The following is a 25586-nucleotide window of genomic DNA, read 5'->3' as shown; positions in this document are numbered from 1 at the left end:
AAAACTATTGTAATGGTGGCTTTCATGCTATTACACTTTAAAAGGTGCCTACTTTCTTACTTAGTAAGGACCCCGGTAATAGGCAGCCTTTTCCAATACACAAATGTACATCATATATGATTTTTTTTTAAAGATCCCTGGCTTGCCCATTTTCTCATTTAATTCACTTCAGATTTCTTCCTAAGCCATTAGAATATGGTTCATTAGAGTCCCAGACAAGCGAAGTGTAAATCAACATCAATGACCCAATGTAGTCTTTCTAGGCATTCCAGACATGTGTTGTGTGTGTTTTAGCAAAACTTTTAAGATTCTTTCCCTTGGTTTAACAACTAAATAAAATGGATAAGTCCCCATTTTTATCTAAACTCTGATTTCGTTACATTAAACATGTTCCATGACTTCAACAAATCATTTTTCAGCATGTGAAAATTAGAAACATGAAATTTTAAACCAGCATATGAGCAAGGCATGCAAAAAGTAATAATAATAATAATAATAATAATAATAATAATAATAATAATAATTTCTCTCCCCCAACTAAATTGTAGCATTGTCCTCAATGCTGCAAGAGAAATGAAGAATTTACACAAAGAGAGAAGTTAAGAAGCAAACCAACAGTAAGAATAACCAACTATTAAAAGAAAAGTGAAGGAAAACTGAACAACACAATATATCCAGCACACACACGCAGTACCCATCACCCTCCAACTGAGTATGCACATTATCCTCAATGTAGATGCAATAAGAACAAGAAAAGATAAGAGGGAGTGAGAGTACCAGATAAAGGAGAAGAGAGATAGAAAAATCTGCAAGAAAGGGTCAAAAGAAAAAAAGAAAAAAAAAAAAAAAAGAAAAGAAATCAGAACTGAAACAAGTTAGCTATGCAGTAGACCAAGTGGGCAGATCTTGCAAGGGAAGAGTGGAGTCCTTAGGTGAAAATTGAGCAATGAAAGGTTTAAGCCGTTGGCCGTTTACTTTAAAGGTATTTCCATTTTGAGGATTGACTATTTCAATGGCTCCATGAGAAAAAACAGCTTTCACCACATATGGATCACTCCATCTTGATCGTAGTTTTCCTGGAAACAAATGAAGCTTAGAGTTATATAAAAGAACAAACTGATTAGGCTCAAAAGTCTTCCTGTAAATATTCTTATCATGCCAAGCCTTCATGCGTTCTTTAGACAACTTAGAGTTGTCATAAGCATCCCTTCTAAGCTCCTCTAGTTCCTCTAGCTGCAATTTTCTCAAATCACCAGCTTGGTCAGAATTAAAATTGAGTTGTTTGATTGCCCAATAGGCTTTGTGCTCGATTTCAACAGGCAAGTGACAAAATTTTCCATATACAAGCCTATAAGGAGACATGCCAAGGGATGTTTTAAAAGCTGTACGATAAGCCCACAAGGCATCAACCAAACATAAAGACCAATCTTTCCTATTGGGGTTGACAGTTTTTTCTAAAATTCGTTTAATCTCCCTATTAGCCAACTCTGCTTGACCATTGGTTTGAGGGTGGTATGAGGTAGAAACTTTTTGGTGAATCCCATATTTAGTCATCAAAGCAGAAAAAGGCCTATTGGAAAAGTGAGTGCCACCATCGCTAATGATGACTTTGGGAATACCAAACTAAGCAAAAATATTTTGCTTTAAAAATTTCAGCACAATCTTATGGTCATTTGTTTTACAAGGTATTGCCTCAATCCATTTAGAAACATAATCCACAGCAACCAAGATATACAAATAACCAAAAGAACAGGAAATGGCCCCATGAAATCGATACACCAACAATTGAAAAGCTCAACCACAAGAATTGGTTGTAAAGGCATCATATTCTTTTTTGTGATGCCTCCTAACTTTTGGCAAGGCGTACATGCCTTACAAAAATTAAGAGCGTCCTTAAACATATGAGGTCAATAAAAACCACTTTGTAAAATCTTTGCGACAGTTTTATGAGCAGAAAAATGACCTCCACATGCTTCAGTGTGACAAAAGGAAAGAATGGAGGAGATTTCTGTATTGTGAACACATCTTCGAAAAATTTGATCAGAACAACATTTAAACAGGTAAGGGTCATCATAAAAAAATGATTTAACCTCAGATTTGAACTTTCAAATGTCCTGAATGCTCCAATGAGATGGTGTTTGTCCTGTGACCAAGAAATTTACAATGTCAGTATACCAAGGCAAAGTATCAATAGATAAAAGCTGCTTGTCAGGAAATGAATCAAAATTGGGAAATGAATGAGCATCGGGAGCCATCTCAATAGTGAGTCGAGATAAGTGGTCGGCAAGTACATTTTCAACTCCTTTTTTGTCTCTAATGGAGATATCAAATTCCTGTAAGAGAAGAATCCATCGAATAAGCCTTGGTTTTGCATCCTTTTTCAATAACAAATACTTCAATGCCGCATGGTCAATGAAAAGAATAACAGGTGATCCAATGATATATGCTCTAAATTTCTCTAATGCAAATACTACAGCAAGCAACTCTTTTTCAGTGGTGGAATAATTTTTCTGAGCATCAGTCAAAGGCTTACTTGCATAGTAAATGACAAAAGGTAATTTATCTTTTCTTTATCCTGGAATAGTACCCATAGCATAATCACTGGCATCACACATTATCTCAAAAGGGAGTGACCAATCAGGAGGTCGCATGATAGGGGCAGTGGTAAGCAAAGTTTTCAATTGATCAAAAGCATCTTGGCAGGCATTAGTCCAGTCAAAACCAACATCATGCATTAATAAGTGACATAAAGGCTTAGAGATAGAGCTAAAATTTTTAATAAATCTCCTATAGAAACCAGCATGTCCTAAAAATGATCGAACATCTTTCAGTGTCTTTGGAGCAGGAAGTTTAGAAATTAGCTCTATTTTTGCTTTGTCAACCTCAATGCTTGGGGAATAACAATGTGACCCAACACATTTCCTTGTGTCACCATGAAGTGGCACTTTTCCCAATTTAGAAGCAACTGTTTCTCTTCACACTGGCTAAAACAACTTGCAAGTTAGTTAGACAATCATCAAATGAACACCCAAAAATAGAAAAATCATCCATAAAAACTTCAAGTATGTTTTCAACCAAATCACTAAAAATGCTAAGCATGCATCGTTGAAATGTGGCTGGGGCATTACATAGACCAAAGGGCATTCTCCTAAATGCAAATGTACCAAAAGGGCATGTAAAAGTGGTTTTCTCCTGATCCTCTGGTGCAATCTCTATTTGATAATAACTAGAGAAACCATTTAGAAAACAGTAATAAGCATGACCTGCAACCTTTTCTAAAATTTGATCAAGAAATGGAAGAGGAAAATGATCCTTTCTAGTAGCAGCATTTAGTTTCCTATAGTCTATACACATCCGCATCTAGTTGCCACTTTTGTAGGAATTAATTCATCCTTATCATTTTTTACCACAGTTATTCTAGATTTCTTTGGAACAACTTGAGTAGGACTCACCCACCTACTATCAGAGATAGGATAAATAATTCCAACATCAAGCAATTTCAATACTTCATTTTTCACTACCTCTTTCATTGTGGGGTTTAACCTTCTTTGCATTTCTCTAGATGGTCTTTCATTCTCTTCTAAATAAATCTTGTGTGTGCATACAAGGGGACTTATTCCTTTGATGTCCGCTATTGTCCACCCAATTGCCCCCTTATGCTTTTTCAACACTTCTATCAATTTTTCTTCTTGAGTAAGAGTGAGTGTAGAAGAGATTACCACAGGGAAAGTGTTGTCGAATCCCAGAAAAATGTATTTAAGTCTAGCTGGAAGAGGTTTGAGGTCCAGATCTGGAATCACATCTGAAGATGGCTTTATAGGTGCTATCAATGGTGGCAACTCTACAAACTTTGGTTGCCAAAGCACACCATGTCCAGTTCCTGCAAAAGAGACATTAGAAGTGTCATCAAATATATTTAAATCACTTAGAATACTTTCTAATGACAATTGTAAATCAGTGGAAGGGAGATTCAAGTGAAAATCCTCATCAAGGATGTTTTCCAGCAAATTAACTTCCTGAACTTCTTCTAAATTTCGAGGTTGCCTGCAAGTATTAAAGATATTCTGCTCCAATGTCATGTTTCCAAAACTCAATTTCAAAATTCTACTTCTACAATTGATTAATGCATTAGATGTAGCAAGAAATGGTCTACCAAGAATTACTGGAGCTTGGAAAGTAGATGGAGTTGATAATTTTATATCAAGCACCACAAAATCCACAGGATAGTAAAATTTATCAACTTGTACCAAAACATCCTCAACTACACCCCTAGGCATTTTTATAGATCTATCAGCAAGTTGCAAAATGATAGGTGTGGATTTCAGTTCACCTAAACCAAGCTGTTCATACACAGTATAAGGCAATAAGTTGACACTTGAACCAAGATCCAACAAAGCATGACCAATTTTTGAATTTCCTATCACACAAGCAATTGTAGGTGCTCCAGGGTCCTTATATTTAGGTGGTGTATTACTCTGAATGATAGCACTAACTTGCTTAGTAAGGAAAGCTTTTTTGTGCACATTTAATCTTCTTTTCACAGTGCATAAATCCTTAAGAAATTTTGCATAGGCAGGAATTTGCTGAATAGCATCTAATAAAGGAATGTTAATCCTAACATGCCTAAAAACCTCAAGAATTTCAGCATGATGCTTATCTTTATGCAACGGAACTAATCGCTGAGGAAAAGGAGCAGGTATAGGACAATCAATTTTCTTATGCTCATCAGACACATGCTTTCCATCTTTTTTAGAAGGGTTAGCAACCTTACCAGAATTGTATGGCTCATGTGCTGGAATATCTACCACCTTACTGCTTCTTAAAGTAGTCACTGCTTTGACTGACTTTAAGTTAGGATCCTCATTTATTGCTTGCACTTGATGAGGTTGCCCTTGTGGATTTGGTTGTGATTGTGCAGGAAATTTACCCTTCTCTTGAGTACTTAAAGATGCAGTCAGCCTTGTGAGGGAAGTCCTTATGTCATTAATTGCTAATGAATTCTAGTTGTTGAGTGTTGCTTGACCTTGCATGAATTGTTGAAGTGTCACACTCAACTGCTGGACTGTATCTTCAAGTCCCTTTTTAGGTGCTTGAGCTGGTTGTGTACTGAACTGAGAACTTTGACTTGGATGGGGAACATAAAATGGACCATGATGAGCTCCATATGCTGCAAAATTTGCTGGTCCTGCTGTAGGTGCAGCAGGAACATTGCTGTACTCACCTCTCCAACTGAAGTTTGGATGATTCCTCTATCCAGCATTGTAAGTGTTCGAGTATGGCCTTGAAAAAGGTTTAGAAACCATGTTAACATTGTGAGTTTGATCTAATAAAACTTCTTTAAATGCAGGAATTGTGGGATACTCATTTGTGGAATGCCCTTGATCTTCACAAATGCCACATTTTTCTGCCACTCTTGGTACAACTTGCAGCTCATTCACTTTTTTCAACTCAATAGTCTCTAATTTCTTTGAAATTAAAGCTAACCTAGCATGCAAATCGTCCTCATCTCTTAAGGTATATTTCCTACCCCCACCAACATGTCTTGAAGTCTCATGTCTATCAATACTATCAGCAGTGTCCCAAGACTATGCATTTTCAGACAAATAATCAAAATACTCAAATGCTTCTTCTGGTTCTTTGTTAAATAACTCACCATTACACATGGTCTCGACAAATTGACGCATTTTTGGTTGCAACCCCTCATAGAAAAAACTTATGACCCTCCAATTCTCATATCCATGATGACGACATGCATTTAATAGGTCTTTAAAACATTCCCAGCAGTGGTAAAATGTTTCTATATCCTTTTGACCAAAATTCATAATTTGTCTTTTCAAGGCATTGGTCCTATGCATTGGGAAATTTTTTTTCAAAAATTCCATTTGCATTTCCTGCCAAGTCCCAATAGACCTTGGCCTTAAGGAGTTTAGCCAGGTTTTAGCCTTGTCCTTTAGAGAAAATGGGAAGAGTTTTAACCTAATGACTTCTTCAGTGCATGTTTTATCCATGAAAGTTGAGCAAACTTCTTCAAACTCTTTGATATGCAAATAGGGATTTTCAGAGTCCATGCCATGGAAATGAGGTAGCAATGGAATCATCCCAGGTTTAAAGTTAAAATTATTTGCATTCAAAGGCTGAATAATGCAAGATGGTGGGCTGGTCCTAACAGGCTGCAAGTATTCTCTAAGGGTTCTGTTATGGTTTACCACCTCCCTATCATGATGTTCATTTTCAGCCATGTTGCTGTGAGTGTCAGATGATGATTCAAATAAAACAGATGCACCCAATGATGAGGTTAATGATTCTGTCCTAACAAGTTTAAATGTGCTATCTCTAGCCCAACCAGACATACAAACTCAGCAAAATAAAAGAAAACAAAGCAGATTGCAATAAAAATAAAATAACATAAAAGAAAAATAAAAGATAAGAGCAATAAGTTAAATGAGAGGAAGTAGATATCACCCAGGCTGTGAAGAGGTTCACAGTACTATAGACACCCTCTCAGCGTTCAGAAAAATACTCTGATGACACCAATTGTCCCCGGCAACGGTGCCACAAACTTGACGTGTTCTCAAATGTACTTCCAAGTGTAGAAGCGTCAAGTTGTATCAAGGATAAGTCCAGGATCGTATTCCACAGGGACAAATGATTTTCAAAGTATTTGTGAAAGCTTATTCTAAAAATATGGTGATGTAAAAATACTATGTAAAATTCTTTTTGGATTTTTATGGTTATGAAAACAATTTGGAAAGATAAAAAGTAATTTGTACAAAGTAAAGGATTTGTTGCCAATGGACTGTATGGTGGAGCTTGGAGGATCTCGGGTCTACGACTTTGCTTTAAAGTATGAATTAACTCATGCACAATTTGATTTCTAAAACTGGAATGGTTCAAAAGATGTTAAAATGTAATTTTAGTTTTTATCAAGCCTCAACAGAATTGCTAATCAATAGCTAAAACTTGACAGGTTCACAGAATCAATTTGACAAACACTTGGGTTGCAGTTTTAGAACTTCTTTGTTTCCACCATTAACAAGCATTTCTGGGCATTACTCTCCTTTTACTAACCCAATCAAGGTGTTAATAAAACTGAATGTGAGAAATATGAGCTCAAAGTAAATATGCCAATGCCTAAAACAAAATATCCTCACTAAGCATCCACCAAAATTACTATAACACGCAGCTGATGGAATCCTTGATTAATTCAAGGTTCTGATGTGCCTTGTGTCAACAACAGAGCAAGAACAAGAGAAAAAGATTTCATCAAACTTCCCTCTTCAGAATTTAATTTCAGACAAAGTGAGGTATGCCATCGAACCACAGAAAATCCAGCAAACAATGGAGAACAATAGAAAGTTTTACCACAACCCAAGCCTTAAGAACTTAGCCGATCATCTTCCTCTAAACTAACTAAATATTGGAAATGGAAAATAAAACCCTAAAGAAAAAAAATCCCCAATTCTTCTGAACAAAAGCATGGAAAGAAAAATACCAGCCCAAGGAAAAAAGGGAAAAAAAAAATCTAAAACTAACTCCTTCCTTTTATACTTGGAATCTTCTCTCTTCTTCTCTCTCCTTGCCACGAGTTTCCTCTCTTCCATCGTGCTTAACTGCCGCATCTTCTCCTCTATTCGTGGTCCCCAAATTCCGAAAGTAATTTACATTTGCGTTGGTTTATCGGGTTTGATAAGGATTTAATTCATTTTCAGGTTGTTTCTCCTCATGGGCTTCACATGCACGTGGGCTTTGGTTTGGACATGCTATCCATTAGCTTTACTCATGGACGTGGCCTCTATTTGATTTCTTTACAGGTATAGCAACTAAGTAGGCTTTGATTACAAGTTCTAATGGCCTTCACACCTGCAATGGCCAAGATTCAAACATAAGCTTACTTTAATGTTAGCTAGTCCAAAAACATAAACCCATCTATTAATTAGTGGTAAAATATTATTTCACATGCCAAAACTCAATTAACTCATATTATCTTATTAATACTCTTATTTTAACAAATAAAACTCCTTTAACCAAAGATATTAAGAATATTAATAAAGCATATATGACTATTTATCAGCATGATGTGAATTAAAAAGAAGCATATGCAAAAAAAAAAAAAAAAAAAAAAAAAAAAACTATCTATTACAAAAATATCTAAATTAGTCATTCCTTAGAACTAATAAAAAAATGTACAAGAGCCATCTAATACAAAAACTATCTAAATTACAAAAATATGAACATCAACTGATAAAGGACTGAAGAGCATCCAACGATCAAATTACAGTAGATTCCCATCTCTTCCTCTATATATGCCATCATGGAAGAGAAACCACTATCACTCACGTATATTTTACATTACATTAATATGATTAAATAACAATTATAGTTTGGGCCGAAAAAGACAAGATGCAAATGCCAATGTCAGTTTTTGATGGATCAATAGCTCTTAAACAAAGCAATCACTTCAATTGAGGATTTGGAAAGAGCTAGAAGGCCAGAGATGTACTCACTCCTCTCAAAGGTTGGAGAGACTTAATTTAATTAGAGAAAGTGGTGCAAGTAAGATGAACACAGACACACACAACATCATTTACAGCTCTCAAACCCATGAGAAATAGAAACTAATGGATAAAAGGGGTTCTCAATTTCGGTGCAATTTACGTTACTCTACCCAACAACAAATTCACAAACCAGTTCAACATTTTGACACCTATATCAAACCATTGAAGACAAACTTAACACAAATTGGAATAGTAATGATTATATCAACAGACTCTGCAACCCAGAGAAAGTGCCCATCACAAAGTACAACCATTACCTCATTATACAACCACAACATTTTCAAAACATTCATGCATCACCATTGATTCTTTTCAGTATTATACAGGAAAGAATACTTTCTTTCTTCAAATCATTGTTAAACTTTCATGCAGCATAAAATCAAATATACAAGAAATAATCATGCTGCTTAAAGGATAAATCAGAGTCTAATCCTATTGGTGGCAGATTTCTTGATAATTTACTGTGAAAGATTGGGTCTTGCATTGATTTTCATGGCAAAAACCATTCAAGAAAGATGTAGAAATCCATTAGTAAGTAATTTGAAATCTAAACCTTAATCTTGATGAAAATATAAAACTCATTTAAATCACCAAATGTGGGGCCAGCTAGGTGTAATCTTAAGAAAGGAGAAGCGCTATGACTTCTATGAAATATTTGATTTTGGGCTGAAAGGGGGCATTAGCATCTTGAGTAACGGCTGAGTTTTGTTGAAAAACACAACTAAAATCCCCAACTACAAACCCCAGAATTTCGGGTGTGACATCTGTTTGAGGTTCTTTTTGTCAAAATTGTTGTTGGCAGTTGGAACATAATCTGCTTTTTCTTTCTCATTGTCTTTATATAGGTAAGAAAGAACTTGGTGATTATATATATATATATATAAATAGCTTAGTCAATGTCTCAAAGCAATCATTGAGATTTAGATGAAGAAATTACGGTGAAATTTCACTTCAAGAAAAGAGCCACGATAAATATTGTATCCAATTTCTATAAATTTCACTTCAAGACGAACACAAACACACACACACACACACAATATAAAGCAATACAAAGGTGATGGAGACACTGATAAGGAGTTATTAGGACCACAACCCATTTTCATAGCTTAAGGTAGAAACAACATGAGTACACCAAAAAGCAAAAGAAATTATGGATAAACAAAGACAACGACAATCACCGCATAACTACATGTAGATCCAAAGAAAAAAAAAAGAAAGAAGAAAGAAACACCCTGGATTTATAGCTCTCAAACCCATGTGAAATAGAAACTAATGGATAAAATGGGTCCTCCATTTCGGTGCAATTTACGTTGCTCTACGCAACAAAAAATTTACAAACCAGTTCAACATTTCAATAGACTCAGTAACCCAGAGAACGACGACCAAGCAGAGAACACACAGAGCACCAAACAAAGCTCGAAAACTTAAATCTTACCGAGAGAGAGAGAGAGAGAGAACGCACCTCTGCGATGACCTCTACAACCAGCGACGGCGAACGGCGATGGACAACGGCGACAGTGACTAGGGTTTCTGCAGTGGAGAGAAGAAGGGAGTGTTTTCGTTAAGAGTTAAGAGTGTTTTTGTCTTGGAAGTGTTTTTGATTTCGACAGATTCGACGGATTATTTTTCCTAAAACCCACCTTTCACGTTTGACCCAATGAACCCGCCTTTCACCGGTTGGGAAAGTCAGATCTTTCGGAAGGATCGGGCTCACGGCCCATTATGCACAGCCCTAGTTTCTTCATCTCAGTGTTTCCCTTAGGGTTTCCATCACTCACATATATATACACATACATTAGCCCATGCATAGGGAAATTGCTTTGTGACATTCGCTGCCATTGTTGCCCTCTTCAGCCATCTCGTTGCTGCCCTCGACTCCCATTGCCACCACGCACCACTGTGAGACAGTGCCTAGTGCTTCAAACCTCCTGTACCCTTCTGTTTTTCCAGCCTTGCACTTTCCAGAACTCACGCTACCCCCCATACAAATCGACACAACCTATGCATGAATGAAGCCCCCATCGTGCACTGTCGCGCCACCCCAGTACCTCCACATAGTTGCTGCCCGGTTCATCCACCCCACGTAAACCTCTGCTCAGACCTCACCGCCATAGTTAGCTGTGAACCCACGTCAGAAAACACCACCCTCAAACACACCGAAGGACCTCTATTTTTGCATCTCAAAACAGGGCACTTTATCTTGTTTCGGTGCCACCAGCCACAATGAAGGGAAGCTCGGCGACACCGACACCCCAACCTTTCAGTGACCTGCTGCTGCCCAACCACCTTGTTATTGCCGCATCGCTGCCCTCTCAGTGAGTATTCTGTGTGTTTTCTCTCCGTCTTTGTTCCAATCTCGCATAGCTCTCACTCTCCATTCTCTCTTTCTCGCTCACCACTCTCTCTCTTCTAGTGCACCACCGTAGTAACCACCGCTGCCACCGCACCCAACTCTGTCGCAGCTCCACTCTTCACGGTGAACCTCCATTGTGTACGTAGCTACTGCTTTATTCAAAGAATTTGGTTTTACGTAAGTGTAATTAAATGCTTCTAAGCTAGATTTTACACTAATATTATTAATTACTTTTTTACCCTTTGAACTGCAAGTTATGCTAAGGTGTTTTAAAATTTTTAATATGTGTCAATAAACTCTTATCTAATTATGATTATAGAAAGTCACTTAAGTATTTTAACATGTTATTAAGTAAAGATTTATGTTAAGAGTAAACAATATTAGTGTAATGTTATTTTTACACTTTAGATATGATTTAGTCTATTAAAAATAGTTATGCTTTATTTTAAAATATTTTGGGATAATTATATTATCTAGTATTAAACTTTATAATTTGTTTAAAAAAAAAAATAGGTCAGACTTTTAAATGTTTTACTCAAAGTTATTAAATCAACATTGATGATTTTAGAAAGTGATGATTTATGATTTTAGAAATTTTAGAAAGTGATGATTTGATGATTTGCGATCAATGTACGTGCCATGGTTGTATGTGTAAAGCATGCAGCATGTGCTATGGTTGAAGGGCATGTGAGGAGGAGCATTGTGTGCACTGCTAGTGCAACAGCAACTATGGGTTCAACCCATAGCACTGATTACTTTATGTCAAAGCACGCGGTGCTTGGACTTGTTCGATCAACGAGCAGGCAGCTAGGGGAGCATGGGATTAGAGTGAACTATGATCGCCCTCTGTAGTTGCGACTCCTTTGGCATGCAGTAAAACCGGAATGGACGCAGAGCAGTTGGAGAAGGCAGTTGAGCCGCATGCGAGCTTAAAAGGAGTTGTGCTAAAAGTGGGGCATGTGGCGGATGCCGTGCTTTTCCTTGCATCCGATGATTCTGGATTTGTCAATGGGCATAACCTAGTGGTTGATGGCGGCTGGGTTGACTAGGGAATCATGTTGAGCATTAATAATTAGTCAACCTCCAAGAATCTATGCCACTAAATCTAGCGTTCGGAGATGAAAAACAACAGCTATAATGGATGATATTGTATAAAAACATAGGAATAAAAAAGTGTGCATGTGTATGTATGTTTATGCAGGTGTGTAAAGCTACCATGTGATGAGTTGCATATCACAAAATGTATGTCACAATCCTGTACCTCTGCAGGAGTGGAATGGAGTCACTGTGGAATTTGTTTTCGGGCAATAAAGGGCTAGAGTTTTAGGCTCAGCTGCTTGGTTATTTAAAGGCCCATTTATTTGCTTTCTATTGGGCCTTTTGGCCTTCTTTTGTTGGATTGGCCGTGTGTTTGACCTTTTGTTATAATTTTAGTTTTAGTGCACTGGGCTTTGGCCCGTTAGTTAGTAAAGGTTTGACCAGTATGTGTAGTGGGTGTCCCACTTTGTAACGGCATGCAAAATCCTTAATAGAAAGCTACTTTCCTTTTCTCTCTCTCATCTTCATCTTCTCGGGAGGTTGCTCCCTCGAAGGAGTCTGTTACTAGAAGAATTACAGCAAGTATTTGGGATGTGTTACAAAGTAGTATCAGCGAGACACCGGTCTCCGTGTTATCATGGAAGATAGTTTTGTATCCCTAAACAAAATAAGAGTGTTGACATTAATTCAAATGTATTCTTCCAAGTGTAGAAGTGTCAAGTTGAATCAAGAATAAATCCAGGATTGTATTTCCTAGGGACAAAAGAGTATTAAAAACAATCTTGAAAATACTATGTAAAATCTTATGGTTTATGTATAAAGAAAGGAGAGGAGGTTCCATGTGAACTCTTTTTTAACTTTTTATGGTTATGTTAAAAAAGTATATGAAAGGATTTATGTAATCTAATTACAAAAACAAGCTGTGAACAAATCCACATTTGAGTCCAAACCGAAATGATGAAATATCAAGTTCATTCCTACTACTTAACATGTAAAGAGCCTTGAAAATAAAAGATACAAAGTATGAAACTAAGTACAGCAAAAGGAAGTCAGAAACACTTGAGATTTCAACAGAAAAGAAGCTCTAAGAAGCAATTTATCAAACACTTGAGTTGCGGATGGGTCTCTTTTTGATTTGGTTCTTAGCTAATGTTTCGTGGTGCTGATTCTCAACCATCAATCCAGTCAAGGAATTGATAATCGGAAGATGGAGAGTTAATGTTCAGATTTGCACCATTTCTTTAAAAATCCTGACTATATTGCCAGCCAAACCCATAATGACATCTGTTCAAAAAGAACCTTGATAAATTTTCAAGCCTTTGTTGTGCTTACGTCTACAACAAAGCATGAACAAGAGTCTCTATCTAGTTTTAAATCAATTTCAGGCCTGCAACATATTAAAAATAAGGTTTAAACCAACAGAAATTTCATTAATCTAAAACCTCAAAACCATTCAAATCCCATTCCGCAACCCAAGCTACAAAGTTAGCCTTGCATCATCTTTTCATAAATGAAAATAATCAAACAAAGAGCAATAACTCAGAGAGGAAATTCCCAGCGCAAGCCACCAACTCTTTGGATGTGATTATCTCTTTTTACTCTGAGGAGCCTCTTGTGAAATACTCCCAGGAAAAAACCCACCTCGTCTATCCAGCCGCAGATTCCTCTTTACTCCCAATTGCTTCTAGCGGAAAAAACACTCCTTTCTGAAAAAATTCCAGGCGCACTTTTTTGTCTTGCTCCCTGGGACCACTTTCTTGCTTTTAGCCCCAATTTCATGTCTCTCTCCTCTACTGGTCTGCTTCTCTCTCTCGTGCCATGTTGATTCGCACATCCCCTCTTCACACGTTCCACCTCGCACCCGCCTGAATTCTCCCAAAAAGTACCAATTCAATTGGTAGTCTCTCTTCAAAAAATGCCCTACAGCAAATAGGATTAACTGTTAAGCACTATAAAGATAAAACTGGAATATTAAATCTGACGTGGCTTAACAATGCAAGTGTCATGTATATCCTTTACAACCATCTACATTATGAATATTTTAAGTGTAAAATATCAGGAATTATCAATTTACTCAAGTACTATAATCTACTGCATAATTAAGTGCTTAACTCATTTTTTGTTAAACAATTTATTCACAAGTAACTTAATCATGCAATTTTAACACTTTATCACACCCCCAACTAGCTTTCTGCTAGTCTCTAGCAAATTGAACGGTCAAAAGAGCAAGAAGATTAAACTTTACTTCAAAATTACTCACTCCAAAGACCTACGCAATAGGTCAGATTCACTGGCTTTAGAGCATTAGAGCTAATGTAAATTAGACATTAGTTATCTACAGAAGTTTATACATTATCCAGCTAATCATCCAAAGGAAAAAAATGCAAAAAGCATGCTTAACCTTGAGTGTGGAAGTGTGTGGTCAGATTTCCAAGTTTGACTACCAAAATCCATTTAAAGGTTCCAACATCAGCAACTGGTCAAGAAAGATCAATTGGTCTTACTCTAATTCAAAACCATTGTAATGACGGCTTTCACACTATTACACTTTAAAATGCCATTTTTTTTGTAGGAACCCTGGTAATAGGCAGCCTTTTCCCTCACACACAACTTTTATATATTCCCTAGCTTTTCTTTTTTCTCATTTGTTTTCATGCTTTCATTCTCCCATTCCATACTTTTTTTTTTAAATCATAATGGAGTTTCTTCCTAAATCATTCGAATATAATTCGTAAGAGTTCCAGACAGTTGCAATGTTGATCTCCAATTCATGGTATAATAGTGTCAGTTAAGATATTCTAAGTGTATGTGTAGATCAACAGTTAGCAGTTTTTAGGATTAATTTATGGGGTGCCTATTGTTAGGGGTGTGCTATCCATGAATCATCTGTTCTTTGCACATGATAGTTTGATGTTTTGTCAAGCAAATATGGTGGAATGGGGAAGACTGATTCACATTTTAAGCATATATGAAAAGGCCTCAGGGCAGCTGCTTAACAAAGATAAGACTTCTCTATTTTTCAGTAGAAATACAAAATTCTCAACAAGGGAATATATTAAGGAGATTGCTGGTTTAAATGGCTCATCCAACATGGAGAAATACTTGGGACTTCCTAGTTTGGTGTGTAAATCTCGATTGAGGGCTTTTCTAGATATTGTGAGCAAAGTCCAAGGCAAGATTGTGAAATTGGACAAAAAGCTTTCTATCACAAGCTAGAAGGGAACTTCTTATTAAGGTAGTGCTCCAATCAGTCCCAACATACTACATGAGTGTGTTTCTTTTGCCTAAACCCTTATGTCAGAAGTTAAACTCCTTAATTTCAAATTTCTGGTGGAATGGCATGTAAGATAGAAATAAAATGCATGGGAAATCTTGACATGTATTATGTACTGGTAAGCAGAAAGGAGGGTGGGGATTCAGGGATCTGACTGGTTTTAATATGGCCTTATTAGCTAAACAGGCATGGAGATTTCTTACAGCCCCAAATTCCCTACCTAGCAAAATTTTTAAGGCTAAGTACTTTCCTTCATCCTCAGTGCTGCAAGCCAACTTGGGGTCAAGACCATCTTTTGTGTGGAGAAGTATTTGGCTGGCTATAAGGCTTCTTAAGGATGGTCTTATTTGGAGAGTGGGTAATGGTAGACAGATTCATATTTGGCAGGACAGATGGATTCCAAGGGAGAGTTCGTGTATGATTCAATCTCTAGTACAGACTTTGGGGCCTAGTGCTTTGGTTAAGGACTTAATTGATAAACAGATTGCTTGGTGGAATGTTCAATTGGTTCAGTCTATTTTTAATGAACTTGTTTCTGATGCAATATTATAGATACCTGTTAGTGTGTTGGGCAACCTTGATAAACTGGTCTGGAAAGGGGCTCATAATGGCATCTTTTCTATTAGAAGTGCTGATTACGCCCAAAGAATAACGCGATAGTTGTAGTATGGCTTTCGGGTGTCGATTCCACAGGGAGACAAATTAAAAGAATAGTAAAAAGAACAAAGAACTAAAGAAAAATATTAAATGATTAATGGAGGACAAAGATTAATTTTAAATGTAAATTAAAGTGAAGCAAAGTGACTAAAGGAAAAAGTATTCAAGTTTGACAAACGGTAAAGCGTGGGGAATCCCTTGCACAAATCTGGCATTTTAATTATTCTTATTTTATTGAATAACTCAATTGGGATTCTGGGAACTCAATTCTCAAAATTCCCCATCGGAAGGTATTGATTTATAAATCAAGATTAAACCAAATGTAACCCTATGAAAAACCATTCACCACTTTTAAAATACGTAAATTATTATCACTATTGAGAAAATCTAACGACGACTATATACTTTGGAAGCGATATTGCAGCAAAGAATTAAATTAATATAGATAAATAATTGACCCAAACATAATCAAAGAGCTAATCCATTCAATAGAAAAAGTATGATTGAATCCATAAACAAAATAAATTCTATGATTATTCGGAGAAGAAAACATGAACAATGAATTGAGAATGATAAAACAAAAATGTTTTAGTAATTGAGAATCAAATGCATAAATCAAAAATAAATTAGAAATACCATCTAATGTGCAAGTTCATCTATAGCCCTACTTGAGAATTTAGTTACCCATAAATACAATGGACAACAAAAATCTCAAGAGAAAACTAGAGTAAACGGCGTCCATGAAAATTAATTTCAGATCTTCCTCCTTCAAATTGAGCCGAGTCCTCTCTTCTCAACTCTTCAATTTCGTGCTAATGATATGCTTAAATAGGGTAGGAAAGAAACTCTAATATCTTCATATTCCCGCACACAAAATCGCCTAAATTTTAGGACTCAACTTGGCAGCCATGTATGCGATTCAAGAGTTCAAATTTGGAAATCCTTATAAGAGACAACTTGTAGCCCTTTAAGATAGCTTTTCAACACATCAAGAATCGCATCAATCCAATATTTGAATGGAACGTTATGATTAAAAGACTAAAGTATGTTCATTCTATCTCCTAGCGCATTTTGGGCTCTGATCCGAATTACCTTCAAACCCCATCATTATCCTTATTTGAAGAGTGCTACACTCGTTAAAAGTTTTTAGGTTGTTCCAACGTCTTGCCCACTTGAAAGTCCTTTGAATTTGAATAGGTTTTGAAAAGGTAGTGGCTCTATCCAATACAACACCTAGAGGGGGTGAATAGGTGCTGTTTGATTTTTCTGGTCTAATAAAATAAATTGAAAAGTAAGCAATCAAACTATGAAACAAATCATACAAATAATCAACATAGAGATTGGTCACGAAATGGAAACTCATTTGATGAAAGTCTTCAAAATTTTAAAACCACTCCAGGTGTAAGGCACCACCTTAAATCCACTATAGAAAAAGTTTGTTACAACCAATATAGAGACACTCACAAAACCTTTGTAGTTCCTAAACTTGGGTTGCAGCACCACGAGTGATCCACTGGATCTCTACACGCGTGTAGTGTCGGAACTTCGACCTTTCTATGGCATCCCAAGAGAACCTCTCGATCTCTACAGCCGTGCTTTTCCTTGCATCCGATGATTCTGGATTTGTCAATGGGCATAACCTAGTGGTTGATGGCGGCTGGGTTGACTAGGGAATCATGTTGAGCGTTAATAATTAGTCAACCTCCAAGAATCTATGCCACTAAATCTAGCGTTCGGAGATGAAAAACAACAGCTATAATAGATGATATTGTATAAAAACATAGGAATAAAAAAGTGTGCATGTGTATGTATGTTTATGCAGGTGTGTAAAGCTACCATGTGATGAGTTGCATATCACAAAATGTATGTCACAATCCTGTACCTCTGCAGGAGTGGAATGGAGCCACTGTGGAATTTGTTTTGGGGCAATAAAGGGCTAGAGTTTTGGGCTCAGCCGCTTGGTTATTTGTAGGCCCATTTATTTGCATTCTATTGGGCCTTTTGGCCTTTCGTTTGTTGGATTGGCCGTGTGTTTGGCCTTTTGTTTTAATTTTTGTTTTAGTGTGCTGGGCTTTGGCCCGTTAGTTAGTAAAGGTTTGACCAGTATGTGTAGTGGGTGTCCCACTTTGTAACGGCATGCAAAATCCTTAATAGAAAGCTACTTTCCTTTTCTCTCTCTCATCTTCATCTTCTCGGGAGGTTGCTCCCCTCGAAGGAGTCTGTTACTAGAAGAATTACAGCAAGTATTTGGGATGTGTTACAAAGTGGTATCAGTGAGACACCGGTCTCTGTGTTATCATGGAAGATAGTTTTGTATCCCTAAACAAAATAAGAGTGTTGACATTAATCCAAATGTGTTCTTCCAAGTGTAGAAGTGTCAAGTTGAATCAAGAATAAATCCAGGATCGTATTTCCTAGGGACAAAAGAGTATTAAAAACAATCTTGAAAATGCTATGTAAAATCTTATGGTTTACGTATAAAGAAAGGAGAGGAGGTTCCATGTGAACTCTTTTTTAACTTTTTATGGTTATGTAAAAAAAGTATATGAAAGGATTTATGTAATCTAATTACAAAAACAAGCTGTGAACAAATCCACATATGAGTCCATACCGAAATGATGAAATATCAAGTTCATTCCTACTACTTAACATGTAAAGAGCCTTGAAAATGAAAGAAACAAAGTATGAAACTAAATACAACAAAATGAAGTCAGAAACACTTGAGATTTCAACAGAAAAGAAGCTCTAAGAAGCAATTTATCAAACACTTGAGTTGCGGATGGGTCTCTTTTTGATTTGGTTCTTAGCTAATGTTTCGTGGTGCTGATTCTCAACCATCAATCCAGTCAAGGAATTGATAATCGGAAGATGGAGAGTTAATGTTCAGATTTGCACCATTTCTTTAAAAATCCTGACTACATTGCCAGCCAAACCCATAATAACATCTGAACAAAAAGAACCTTGATAAATTTTCAAGCCTTTGTTGTGCCTTACGTCCACAACAAAGCATGAACAAGAGTCTCTATCTAGTTTCAAATCAATTTCAAGCTTGCAACATATTAAAAATAAGGTTTAAACCAACAGAAATTTCATTAATCTAAAACCTCAAAACCATTCAAATCCCATTCCGCAACCCAAGCTACAAAGTTAGCCTTGCATCATCTTTTCATAAATGAAAATAATCAAACAAAGAGCAATAACTCAGAGAGGAAATTCCCAGCGCAAGCCACCAACTCTTTGGATGTGATTATCTCTTTTTACTCTGAGGAGCCTCTTGTGAAATACTCCCAGGAAAAAACCCACCTCGTCTATCCAGCCGCAGATTCCTCTTTACTCCCAACTGCTTCTAGCGAAAAAAACACTCCTCTCTGAAAAAATTCCAGGCGCACTTTTTCGTCTTGCTCCCTGGGACCACTTTCTTGCTTTTAGCCCCAATTTCAAGTCTCTCTCCTCTAGTGGTCTGCTTCTCTCTCTCGTGCCATGTTGATTCGCACATCCCCTCTTCACACGTTCCACCTCGCACCCGCCTGAATTCTCCCAAAAAGTACCAATTCAATTGGTAGTCTCTCTTCCAAAAATGCCCTACAACAAATAGGATTAACTGTTAAGCACTATAAAGATAAAACTGGAATATTAAATCTGATGTGGCTTAACAATGCAAGTGTCATGTATATCCTTTACAACCAGCTACATTATGAATATTTTAAGTGTAAAATATCAGGAATTATCAATTTACTCAAGTACTATAATCTACTGCATAATTAAGTGCTTAACTCATTTTTTGTTAAACAATTTATTCACTTAAGTAACTTAATCATGCAATTTTAATACTTTATCACACCCCCAACTAGCTTTCTGCTAGTCTCTAGTAAATTGAACGGTCAAAAGAGCAAGAAGATTCAACTTTACTTCAAAATTACTCAATCCAAAGATCTACGCAACAGGTCAGATTCATTGGCTTAAGAGCATTAGAGCTAATGTAAATTAGACATTAGTTCTCTACAGAAGTTTATACATTATCAAGCTAATCATCCAAAGGAAAAAAATGCAAAAAGCATGCTTAACCTTGAGTGTGCAAGTGTGTGGTCAGATTTCCAAGTTTGACTACCAAAATCCATTTAAAGGTTCCAAAATCAGCAACTGGTCAAGAAAGATCAACTGGTCTTACTCTAATTCAAAACCTGGCGGCTTTCACGCTATTACACTTTAAAATGCCATTTTTTTTGTAGGAACCCTGGTAATAGGCAGCCTTTTCATCACACACAACTTTTATATGATACCTAGCTTGTCTTTTTTCTCATTTGTTTTTCATGCTTTCATTCTCCCTTTTCTGACCTTTTTTTTTTTTTTTTTCTAAATCATAATGGAGTTTCTTCCTAAACCATTAGAATATAGTTCGTAAGAGTTCCATACAGTTGCAATGTTGATCTCCAATTCATGGTATAACAGTGTCAACTAAGATATTCTGAGTGTATGTGTAGATCAGCAGTTAGTAATTTTTAGCAAATCACCCCTGGCCTAATCGACTAAAAATTGAATAAACTTCTATTTTGAGCTAAAATCTGAATCCTTAAATGCTAAAGTAGCTCATAATTCCAACAAATCTTTTTCACAGGTATAAAAGTTTGAAAAATAGTAATTTTAAAACCTGTTGAGTCATAAAAACAAATCAATTCCTTTCAAATGTTCTTGGAGGTGCAATAAAAAGTATTTCACATAAAGCATGCTAGCACCAGAAAGACCAAAAAAAAAAAAAAAAGAGGTTTACTATAACACCCCGGTCCCGGATAGGTCGGAGAGTTACTACTAGTCACTCAAAATCATGTCTCAATCATATAGTTATAGACTCCAAAGTTTTCAATGATACATACTACTCCCTGTTTCAAATCAACTACTCCAATATGAATAAAATCTAAAACACCACAAAATCTCAAAATAAACCTCAACTTTCCAAAATACCCAGTCGACAAAGCAAAAATAGAACTATTGAATAAAATGCTCAGATAACCAAAGTACTATCTTTGTACTTATTCTACTATGCTCACGTAGCCTTATACGAGATTTCTAGTCTTGATCCCCAGCTGTACCATCAAAATATCTAAAAAATATTATGGAAATAATGGGTGAGTTATCAACAACTCAATAAGCAGAGAACATATACTAGTATGTAAATATGACTCTTTTCAGAAAGTTCGGTATGCAGAAACAAAACATTTCATTTTCATATACAAATCTCAGAAACGTTTTATCAAAAAATCAGAGTGACTTTTCAATATTTTCACACTAAAAAACTAACTGTTCATATTCAAAGACCATTTTCATATTCAAAAATCATTTTCATATTCAAACACGTTTTGGCATAACATAATCGAACATCTTCATCTTATCATATCATATACCATATTTAACCCTCGTGGCAGAGTTGTGCTATCCCTGGTGGCCAAACCAGGTAGTATCATGAAACTTCCCATTTTTCAATCTCGTAGCCCCGAGTGTGCACACAGGAAAGAACACATAAAAGACCACTTTGTTTCCAAAGTAGGTGCACTCATATCATATCATATCATATTATGTTGGTACCAACCATATCACGTGAACCAGTATCATCATATCAGAACCATGTTCAAAATCATAATCAAAATATATAACTATGTCAAAGGTTTTTCATATCCATATCATTTCCATTTGATAAAAAATAGATCCAAATAATTTTTGTATCACATGTACAAGAATTCACAGACATCATATTCGCTCTTTTGCACATTTCATAAACATGTCAAATATTGCTCATGTCAACACTATTCATGTCAAAAGCATTTCTTTTCTCTTTCATACGTATCTCATGAGTGAATGCAAAACATATACTGAGGTTGTTTTTCACCTTTTCTTTTTAAAATAGCATACACATTTTTACAAACCAAACTCAGTTCATTTCTTTTTATGCAAATCTAGTATAGGAACTCCGCTTACTGAGACTTTTTAGCTTTTCTGAATCTTTCCACAATCGTGCCGAATGAATATCAATCGTCACGTATATAGAATACTAAACGTTACTAAACTTCTAAAAGGACTGCTAAAACTCTCCATCTACTTAAATTCATACAATGGAAATAGTTTTGATAACTATTTAGATATCAGAAATCTTATAAATACTATTATCATTAAAAATAATCTTAACTTCTCAAAATATAATTTTATCAAATATGGTAAAACAACTTAGATTCATGTTGAACATTAACTTAATCATATTTAAAACTCATATATTTATAAACTATTATTGAAATCATAATTTAATACCACTAACATATAACGTAGTAGGAAATCGTAAATTTCTTTAAACAATAGTAGTTCATAAAATATATTTAATAATATTTATATTAAAAATCATAGCAAACTACTAATCATATCTAATTTAAAACTATACAAGGTTTATTTAATATAATAGGCTTAAAGTGCTTAAAAAAATTAAAAGATTAAAATACTTACAGTTTACTACCAAAACCAAATTGTAAAAATGTTTAGTAATTTAACTTGAATCCTTAAATGTAAATCTTATACTCCAAACAAAGCCCACTTAACACAAGTTTAATATAAAATCAGTCCAATATGAAATCATCTAAATGAAAGGGGCATTTTGGAAAAATAAAGACATCAACATGCATGCTTGTTGGGTACGGCTAGAAACAAGAAATATGTGGGACAAAAATAAAAGGAACTGTAGAATTATAGAGAGATTTATGTTTAAGGATCTGTTAGCAATATTAGGGGCTAATATCTAGGAGATCTACAGCTAACAGATCAATTTTTCTTATCCCATGATTTTAGGAGATTTGGTAGTCTGTTACCAAATCTGTAGATATAAGTTTCCTGTTTTATAGCTTTCAGTTTTAGGTAGTTCTGATTTCCTTTCTAGATTAGCTGTAAATATCCCTAAAATAGATGAGCATTATCATCTATATAAAGAGGGGCCTGTAACCTTATTTTCAAGATAGTGGAATCTTACTCTTTCCTTCCACAAACAAGATGGTATCAGAGCAATCTCTGAACCCTAATTCCCTCATATGACCAAATACGGGAAACGTGATTCAAGAGCTACCGTTTCCCAAATCACCTCCAATCAAGAAGCCATGGCTTCCAACAATGATAGTAACCTCATGCCCATTACAGGACACAAACTGAATGGGAACAACTATCTCCAATGGTCCCATTCCGTAATGATGTTCATATGCGGAAAGGGCAAAGATGATTATCTCACCAGAGATGCTGCCAAACCAAACAAGACGGATGAAAGTTCAAAGTCTGGAATGAATAATATGGTCATGTCATGGCTCATTAATTCCATGACAAATGACATTGGAGAAAACTTTCATGGAACAGCAAAGGAGATTTGGGATGCTGCCAAGGAAATATATTCTAACAATGAGAATACATCGGAATTATTCGAGGTGGAAAGTGTTCTTCATGACTTCCGCCAAGGAGAATTAACAGTGACTCAATACTTCAACACTCTCAATCGGTATTGGCAGCAGCTAGACTTATTCGAGGAGCACAATTGGAGCTGTCCGAATGATGGAATTAGGTATAGACAAATAATTGAACGGAAAAGAATATACAAATTTTTGATTGGATTAAATAAGAACCTTGATGAAGTACGAGGAATAATTTTAGGATCCAAACCACTACCAAATATCCGAGAAGCTTTTTCAGAAGTTCGGAGAGAGGAAAGTCGAAAGAAGATCATGATGGGATCTCAAGATTATGTGACAAATCTTGAGAGTTCAGCACTTGTGGTGAGAGGGAATCCATCCAACAACAACAACGATCACAGACCGAAGAAAGGGCGACCATGGTGTGATCATTGTCGACGTCCTGGTCACACCAAGGACAACTGCTGGAAGATTCATGGCAAACCAGCAGATTGGAGGCCTTCCCGGTTTGCCAATGACAAAGAAGGACGAGGCAACCTTGCTTCCATGGATGAACAACCTCCACCTGAACCAACTCCCTTCAGCAAGGAACAGATAGAGATCTTGCAGAAAATGTTCAGCCAATCCTTGCCTGCACCAGCTCCCACTGTAGTTGGTACCGGATTCCTGGCACAAAAAGGTAATTTTTTAAGTGCTCTAAATGCTAACAAGGAGAGACTCAGTCCATGGATTATAGACTCAGGAGCTTCTGATCATATGACTGGAGATGAGAAGCTGTTTTCAACTTACACTCCATGCTATAAAAATTTAACTGTGCGAATAGCTGATGGTTCACTCTCAAAGGTGGCTGGTACAGGCTCGGTTCAAATTTTAGAGAACATCACTCTTGATTCCGTTCTACTTGTACCAAAATTAAATTGTAATTTACTGTCCGTTAGTAAACTCACTTGGGATTTCAACTGTGTTACTAAATTTGGCTCAAATCTATGTGTATTTCAGGTCTTGGACTCGGGGAAGACGATTGGCAGTGCTAAGATGTGTTCGGGGCTCTATCTTCTAGAGGTTAATGATCCTCCTCAAGGAGCAATTCATCAATCAGATTGTTCAGTGTCCAGTAGTCCTGTTTCTTTGTCTGTGAGGTAGTCTAATAATGATAGTGCAATTATGTTATGGCACTATAGGTTAGGTCATCCAAATATCTTGTATCTTGAGAAGTTGTTTCCTTTATTATTCCATAGTAAAAATCCAAATGAATTTCAATGTGAGATCTGTCAATTCTCTAAACATATTCGCAATTCTTATCCTAACAGATCCTACAAAGCATCTCAACCTTTTTCCATGATTCATAGTGATATATGGGGCCCTTCTAGGATAAAAAATGTTACTGGTTCTCGCTGGTTCATTTCATTTATTGATGATTACACTAGACTCACATGGGTTTTCCTCATGAAAGAAAAATCTGAGGCAAACCAGATCTTCAAAACCTTCAATACCATGATCCAAACACAATTCCAAGCAAAAATTCAAATTCTGAAAACTGACAATGCCAAAGAGTATTTCAATTCCAGCCTTAATGATTATCTCATGAGTCATGGTATTGTTCACCAAAGTTCCTGTGTTAACACTCCTCAGCAAAATGGTATTGCCGAAAGAAAAAATCAGCATCTTCTTGATGTGGCTCGGTCTCTTATGTTCTCTACCCGTGTACCAAAATATTTCTGGGGTGAAGCCATCCTTACTGCTGCATACCTCATAAATAGGATGCCATCTCGGATTCTTAACTTCCAGACTCCCTGTCAAATTCTCCTTCAGTCCTTTCCCACTACTCGTCTCATCTCCACCATCCCATTCAAAGTTTTCGGGTGTTCAGCTTTTGTCCATGTCCATCAACAACACCGGGACAAACTTGATCCTAGAGCTCATAAATGTATTTTCCTTGGGTACTCTCCAACTCAAAAAGGATATAAATGCTACTCACCGGTCACTAAACAATTCTATCACTCCATGAATGTCACCTTCTTTGAGCAACAACCTTATTTCCCCAAATCTGATATTCAGGGGGAGACTAATTTTATCCTAGAATATCAGTTTTGGGATATTGAAGAATCACCTCATGTCTCTCATAATTCTGACCAAACTTGCCCATCACTAAATCATGAATCACTTCCTCCTCAAAATCTCTCCCTTGAGTCTTCTTACTTCCTAGAACCTCCTACTCAAGATCAAGCCAACAATCCACCTCAAAATCTGGACACACCTAAAAAACTGGACACTATTCAATC

At 36.3% G+C, this 25586-nt stretch overlaps 1 long non-coding RNA gene and 1 pseudogene across 1 annotated transcript; one reads left to right on the top strand and one right to left on the bottom strand.

The window, feature by feature from the left end:
* Positions 1 to 25586, top strand: part of LOC121236940 — an 81950-nt pseudogene that overhangs the window by 4836 nt on the left and 51528 nt on the right.
* LOC121236944 lies at positions 8135 to 10184 on the bottom strand. Its single transcript, XR_005934848.1, has 2 exons — positions 10018 to 10184; positions 8135 to 8291 (listed from the first exon to the last, which is right to left on the bottom strand). It is a non-coding gene; the product is annotated as an uncharacterized LOC121236944 (long non-coding RNA).

Source organism: Juglans microcarpa x Juglans regia, chromosome 6S (assembly GCF_004785595.1).
Source record: "Juglans microcarpa x Juglans regia isolate MS1-56 chromosome 6S, Jm3101_v1.0, whole genome shotgun sequence".
In the NCBI taxonomy this organism is placed as follows: domain Eukaryota; kingdom Viridiplantae; phylum Streptophyta; class Magnoliopsida; order Fagales; family Juglandaceae; genus Juglans; species Juglans microcarpa x Juglans regia.
Note: the sequence above shows the minus strand (reverse complement) of the source record. Positions and strands in the feature narration are given on the sequence as shown.